Source organism: Nelumbo nucifera, chromosome 3, assembly GCF_055504915.1.
Source record: "Nelumbo nucifera cultivar China Antique chromosome 3, China Antique-T2T, whole genome shotgun sequence".
NCBI lineage: Eukaryota > Viridiplantae > Streptophyta > Magnoliopsida > Proteales > Nelumbonaceae > Nelumbo > Nelumbo nucifera.
Genome location: NC_142651.1, coordinates 14522488 through 14530080, shown reverse-complemented (window position 1 = coordinate 14530080; position 7593 = coordinate 14522488). Strand labels below are relative to the sequence as shown.

Genomic DNA, 7593 nt, shown 5'->3' with positions numbered 1-7593 from the left:
CTAGTGTTATGAAATTTCAAAATGACTTGTTCTCAAAAATATCGATCTGTGATTGATTGAATCTATTCATTCATCTACCTTCCCAGAGAGAGAGAGAGAGAGAGAGAGAGGACATTTGAACGACTAATAATGTAAATAGAAAGGTGGGATAGAGAAGAAGGTACACACATATAATGATTTGTGGTGAATTGCTTTAGACAAAGAGATAATAGAGAGAAACGATGGGAACACTACAAATTCATCTAAAAGAGGGGAGAACAGATCTAGAGAACAATGAATGAAATTAGCAAGAAATATAGAGAGAAAATAGGATAGAAAGAATTTGGCTATGTTTACTATTCTATCATGATTGTGAATTTCATTTTCCTCTATTTGCTCAATTTCGTTTTCCATACAAAAGTGTTAGGGATATTTTTAAAATAAATAATAATCCATACCATTGGACATTTTCTACTCAGTTTAGAGATACTTTTGCAATACATAACTATGGGTCAACACCCTTTGAACATTTTTCACTTAGCTTAGGTGATCGTATTACTATTTTCTTATGACTAAGCCAATAATTCTTAATGAAAAATAGATTAAATAAATAAATTGCAAACTATAAGAAGTGTTTTAATAAAACACAAACAGTAAATTTAAGTAAATCTATAAAACTATAAAGGTGTTCTAATAAATGATATGAATTGTTGTGGACCTAAGTGGGTAAATTCACAGTAGAGGGTGGGGTCCTAACAATAATACATCAAAGGCAGTCGTACGGGAGTTTGCCTCCATACAACCTCTTGCAAGTTGCAACCTTTTGCATTGAGTATCTCTATTCATGAAATATAACCACATAACTTCTAACCTTGCATTGGGAATATCTCCATCAAATAAAGCACAAGTACGAGGATATTCGGAACAGGCGTTGCACTGACCGAAGCCGAAGTCGTCGTTTGGTAGCTTCTTTTCCCGCAATTCCCAGGTTCGAAAAAAATGGGTTTTCCTTGAATTACCGATTACGTGTTTTGCCGCACCCGCGTAATTTAAAAACGAGAAAAGAAAATCACTTAAACGATGATGCATCGAAGCCTAGAGTGTTCAGAGAATGGTCATGTTAAATTTGTTAGTTCGTCGAGTTTATTAATTTATTAGGGTTTTATACAGCGTTTCCTATTTCCGCTTTTATCTTCCATCAAATTTTTTCTGTTAATTTTTCATGAAAAATTTGGTACTAGTTCGATATTTCCAGGTTATTGTTACATATTGCATTGCGAACGGGTGCTTATTATTTGTTACGCATTTACGCATCGCCAAGTAGGGACAATTCTGAATTATGTTATTTTCCCCCCGAAGAAAAATGATTTCGCTGTTGCGTGTTGATGGACTAATACTTTTCCAGTTTTCCTCCTATTCCGACATCCACTATTATTATTAAAGAGGTTCAAGGAGAAAGCAGGCGGCCGTAGCATGCCTGGATATGACTATGTTGAGCGCTTTCTGTTTGGTAGGTTGTTATCTAGTTTCTTCCCTCTTTAGATTCCAGGTCAGTTGTCCTTTTGACGTATGTACGTACACATATACAAACACACATGTAAATCTTATCTGAAATGTTTGAATTCGAAGTGAGGCAGAGGAATTTGACTGTTTTCTGAATTGTGGAATGTGAACAATAGGCAAAAGGTTTCCGATCATTACATTGTTTTTTAATAACTTGATTTTTTTTTTTGTTTTGAGTTTACCGATGCAGATAGTATTGTTTCTACATACGATTTTTTCGTTTTATATCACCATCTCTTTTGGGTTCTAATGCCTTGATATCATGATTGTTCGTTAAACATTTTTGTGGATTAAAGGAGGTTTTTGTAGATCTTGCTTGTGATGGGAGCCTGATCATTGAGCTTCTAGATCTGAAACACAATATTGAACAGTTGAAGTGCTTCCTAGCTTCTTCAAGATTTGCAGCGGAACAAGATGATGAAGGAAGCATGGTAAACTTACGTCTTAAGTTTCGAATTTTCTATGGATTTAGAGATGCGGTATCGTGCATCTTTCAACCTTGCCATTTTCTCAGAAGAAATGGGAATATATCTTCATCCTTTTGATAATCATACAATGCAGTAAAAAGGCTGCTTTACCATGTATACATTTCATGACACTGTAGATATGATACTTTCCTGAGAATGCTCATAGCTGCAAATATATCGTTAATGAATTGACTGCACTAAAGCAAGACTTTAAATTGTGAAGGATATTTTGGAATTTTGATGTTCTTCCAGGTTTGAAGGTCAGTGGACCAAAAATCTACGCAGAACAAGTACTTAGAAGCTTTGATGAGAAAGGTTAACAATAAATAGGTATAAAAGATGTAGGAAGATAAACAGGTAGTAGAAAGTAGAGGGGATTACAATTAATTGTGAAGGAAAAAAAAACTAGCTTAGTTTAATTTAACTTGGAACTTTGTCCAATTTTTTTAAGTTATTGTCAAAATTTTGGAGAGCTTCTATTTAAAGCCTTGATGTACATTAATTATTATTTCCTGCAAGCATGGGTTAGACCCTTAGAGGCATAGAAGGTCTTCATTGGATAAGAGAATAAATACTGGACAATGAAAACATGCTTGGGGACCTTGTTGGAAAACACATCTTTTTTTTGCCTAATTGGAGGTTGGAACCTCTGATTTTGCAAGACTATTTCATAGATAACATGGAGACACACGAAGTGGTCAAGGTTTAGAGCATGAAAAATCTTAGTGAGAAAATTGTTACCCTGTTTTGGATGGCAGCAGATAAAGAAGCTCTAGTAGCTGATTTCTATGAGATAAGGGGAGAAGAAATAATTTGGGCCCCATCTTTTTGTACAAGTTTGAATGATTGGGAAGTGGTAGGCCTGGTGCATCTTTTGCAGAAATTAAATGACTGTCCTCCACAGCCAGGAAAAGAGGACTCTAGTGTGGAAGTGTGACAACTCTGGGATATTTTCAGTTAGGTTCTTTTATAGGCATTGATCTCCTTGATTGAAGAATCATTTCCACACTACTTGTCAAAAGGAAAAAAAAAGAATCATTTCCACACAAAGGGATCCGGATAATCCCTGTGCCTAAAAGCGGCTTTCATGGTTTAGCTTGCGGTACTGGGTAAATGTCTAACAAGAGGCAAACTCATATCCTGGGGTCTGAGCATCCCCTTCATGGCTTGTATTTTCCTTGATCATGATCTGGAATCAGTGGATCACATCTTCATTCACTGTTAGTTTGTTGCAAGTATATGGGCATATTTAAGCAATTTGTTGAACATCAAATGCTGTTCCCCAAGGACTGTAAGGGACTTGGTGATTGAATGGCATTGAGGGGCCAAACAAGAGAAGAAAAGACTTGTGCAGTATGGTACCTATGGTGGTCATTTGGTCTTTTTTTTGGAGGGAAATAAATCAAAAAAATCTGAAGGAGTAGTTTCTTCAAGGGACAATGTGATTGAAAAGATAATTGTGACTCTCCGCTATTGGCTGGTGGTCTACAAGGAGTTTAGAGATGTAAATCACTGGTCATATTTTGGTTATTTTGCTATTTGCTATTTCCCTGTGGGAGTGGCCTTAAAGACTAGAGTTTTGCTTGTTCAGTTATAGTTTATTCTATGCAGATGTCTTGTTTTCCGAGGGTTAAATCCAAATACTTATAAATGGGAGGGGGTCCATACAATGTCCATACAGGGGTATTTTAGGAAGCTAGGGTTTTAATTCCAATCGAGAAGATTAGTGAAGTTTTTCATATGGGTTCATTTGTGGATGTAGGCAACCAATACTGAACCACACTAAAATCTTGTTTTGTCCATGCATGTGCACTTCTGTGTTTTCATAGTTTTACTTGTTTTTAGTTTTTAGAGTTTATGTTTCAAACTGCTCAGTTTTTTACTGAGTTGAAGTATATAATGTGAAGTTGTAATTTTATGAGTGGCTAATATCTACAGTATACATATGTAATATGTCTTAGACATTTTCAGCAATCAATGAATTTGACATCAAAGTTGTCAAGACATCTGAGCAATTCTGGGTGATGGTGGGGCTCCTAGTCACATGAGCAGTAATATAAAATAAAGAACTAAAATTTGGCTAGTTCTCTGGTTTTATATATCATTCAGCATGCATATTAATTGAAAGAATGTCAATTCTCTTTATTAAGAACATTAAATTTCCTCTCAAAATATGGCAAATCATCACATCTAAAGGATAAAAAGTATTTTAGATATATTATTTCAACATTTTCAAAAATAATTTTAATATAATAAGTATTTGATAGAGTGATTTTATACCAATTAGCAGCTAAAAAAGGTTATAATTTTATATGATAAAAATTTAAGATAGAAAGTAAAAGAGAATAGGAATATGAGTGGAGCCACTATTTTATTTAATGTATAGGAACCTCCTTGTACTTATATTTTTTCTTTTTTTCCTTTTCTCTTCTCAAAAACCTTTGGTCTTTTAAATTTCAATACTAAAACTTCAAAACAAAGTATAAATGATATATTTAGTGTACAATATAATGTATTAACACACATATTAGTAAGATGTAGCAATATCAATGATATTATAATAAGGTGCTGATAGGAATCAATCAACACCCTTGAAGACTTGTTTTAGAAAGAAAAGGACTTACAATAGGTCCTGATATGACATAGTGATGGTACTTGGGGTTTGGACTGAATTGAACACCAAGGGTATTTTTGCCATTTTACAATTTTTTTGGTATGGTCCAATAATTGGGTTTGATTATCTATTTATAGTTTGTTTATGTTTAAAATTTCAGAGTCATTGCATAAGTAGGATTAGAGTTATTGAGTCTTCTTTGAATTGAAATAGGACATGACAACTTAGTTTGAGTTCTACTAGGATTATTGAGTCTAACAATTTGACTCCCAGGACTATTATGAGTCTAACAGTTTGATAGGATTATTACGAGTTTAGAGTCCATAAATATGTATGGACGTTTTACACAAAGAGCAATGAAGTTTATTGAGTTTTCTTCATCTTATGCTAACTATGGTGAGTGATTCCCATGCCCTAGAGTGATTTTAGGCACCTTGTGAGTGGTTCCAGGTATTTTCTCTCTTATTACCTGAAGAAGCTGTTACAACCATCAACAACCATAAAATTCTGATCAAAGAAGACCATTCAAGATTCTCTAAGGACTAAAGCTGAGCTGGTCCTACATCAGTTTGGTATCAAAGCCAAGGTTATAGGCTGTTATCATTATGGCTACATGTAGTGGCAAGCAGTACAGGGGTCGGCAGACTAATACACAAAGAGATTCATTGATTTCTACCCTTTGCAAGAAAGTTGAAACCCTTGAAGCACAAGTAAAAATAACTTAAAGAAGCTAAAGAAGAAGAAATCCAACAAGAAGCACCCCTAATCAATGAAAGGGATGGAGGATGAAACAAGGGAGCTGCCCATGAAGATGATAATGGTAAAGATGAAGGATCTGTTAAATCTTAGATGATGACAAAGAGCTACAAACTACACAAGCTAATCGAGCCTGAAATATGCTAAAGTATGGTGGACAAGCATGGAGCGATGATTGGAGAACAAAGGTGATGGTCCTATTTCTACATGGTCATAAATGAAGAAATATTTGAGGGACAAGTACCTCCCAATGGACTTCCAAGATGAGTTATATGAGGAACTGACCAACCTAAAGCAAGGTATGTTATCTGTAGTTGAATACATGCGTAAATTTGATGAATTATCTATTAGATGTGCTATTGCTGTAAGTTAGAGGCAAGCGTTGGCTCGATTCAAGAATGGACTAAGAGCTGAAATCAAGAAAGAGATGGTAACTGCTTGAGTCTTTGACTTGGAGGATGCTTACCAAGTTACTGTCAAAATTGAGAAGAGTTTAAAGCAAACAAACATGAGGCAATTTGTATCACAAGCTGGGGAGTATGCAGCTCATAAGCAAGCTGATGGGGGAAAGACTTCTAGGTTAGCATATTCTAATGCCAACTCTAATAAGCCTAGTGGGTCTAGACCTTATCAAGGGGTTGACTATAAGAGTAAATCAGCTGCTACTAGTGTTACTCAGAAAAAAACAGCCTAATACTAGTTGCTTTAGATGTGGAGGAAAGGGCCATATACCAATGTCCTACCAAAAGCCTTAATATCATTTATGAAGAAGGCATTGAAGCGGTAGATGACCCATATGATGATTTAGCTAAAGAAGAGGATTATTCCTTCATTGATAATGATGCTTTAGATGAAGATAACAACTATGTTGGTGTAGTTTGACGCATTCTTGCATCCCCAAAGGAAGAAATCAAGGAAGATTGGCCTCATACAACAATATTTCAAACTATAGTGAAGAGTGAGACAAGACTTGTAAGCTTATCATAGATGATGGCAATAGTATGAATGTGATTTCTGAAGGTACTGTAGATCGGCAGAAGTTGATAGCACAACCAGATCCACATAGGGGTGTCAATGGTATTTGAAAATTCGATTTTGAATTTGAGATTGGACATAATCAAATCGTATTTGGATAATTCGAATCTCTAATCGATCGAATTCGGATATCAATTCATATTGAATAACTAATCGGATTTGAATTCAGATATGACCTGATTCGATTCGATAAATATCAGAATTCAACCGATTATTTAATTGTTATATGTAACATATAAAATATTTAAATGCTTTATATACTTTATATAAATAAATTATTTATTTTATATATTTATTAATTACCTAAAATAATTAATCGGTTGAATTCGAATCAAATCAAATATTTGAATATTTAATCGGATTCGAATTCGAATATTAATTTTCAATACCCGTTGTATATCAAATTGAATTTGAATATTGGATTTTCAAATCGAATTTGAATTCGGATATTGCCTGATTCTACTTGAATTCAATTCGTTTACACCCCTACATCCACAATCATACAAGATTGCTTGGGTTGATAAGGCGGCAATTCCAGTAACTAAATGAGTCGTTGTTACTATTTCTTATGGTGGTTATTCTAATTCTTTTTGGTGTGACATTATTCCTATGAATGCTAAACACATATTGCTTGGAAGGCCTTGGTTGTATGATAGGGATATCACTTCCTATTTAATGGGAAGCGAGTTATCATGAAGCCAATGCCACTAGAAGTTGTTGAAAGGCATGCCAAACCACCTCAAAAGGAGACTACAACCCAAAGGCCCATTGCTGAATCTAAGAAAAAATCATTGCATTTGCTCTCCAAAAAATCCCAAAGGCCCGTTGTTTCTAGAAAGCAAGGAATATGGGTTGTATATGTTGTATATCCAAGGAGGAAAAGCAACCAGATATACCTACTAAAATGCCTGAAGAAGTGGTCCAAGTGTTGGATGAGTTTTTTAGATTTGGCATCAGAAGAGCTACCTATTGAGTTACCTCCCATGAGAGACATTCAACATGCTATTGACTTGCAGCCAGGGTCACAATTGCCCAACTTACCAGCTTATCGTATGAATGCTATAGAGCAAACTGAACTTAAACGACAAGTTGATGACCTCCTAAAGAAAGGTTTTATTAGAGAAAGCCTTAGTCCATATATTGTTCCAACTCTTCTCACTCCAAAGAAATATGGTTGTT

General features: G+C 34.9%; 1 long non-coding RNA gene across 6 annotated transcripts in view; it reads left to right on the top strand.

Moving 5' to 3' along the window:
- Window positions 1–752: 752 nt before the first annotated feature.
- Window positions 753–7593, top strand: part of LOC148800967 (uncharacterized) — a 28150-nt gene continuing 21309 nt past the window's right edge. The window contains exons 1-2 of one of the 6 annotated variants that reach the window (XR_016084644.1): window positions 753–1489; window positions 1852–2376. This is a non-coding gene — a long non-coding RNA (uncharacterized LOC148800967). Of the gene's footprint in view, window positions 2377–7593 lie in introns of those variants that run through there. The other 5 variants (XR_016084647.1, XR_016084643.1, XR_016084641.1 and 2 more) reach the window with 5 other exon arrangements.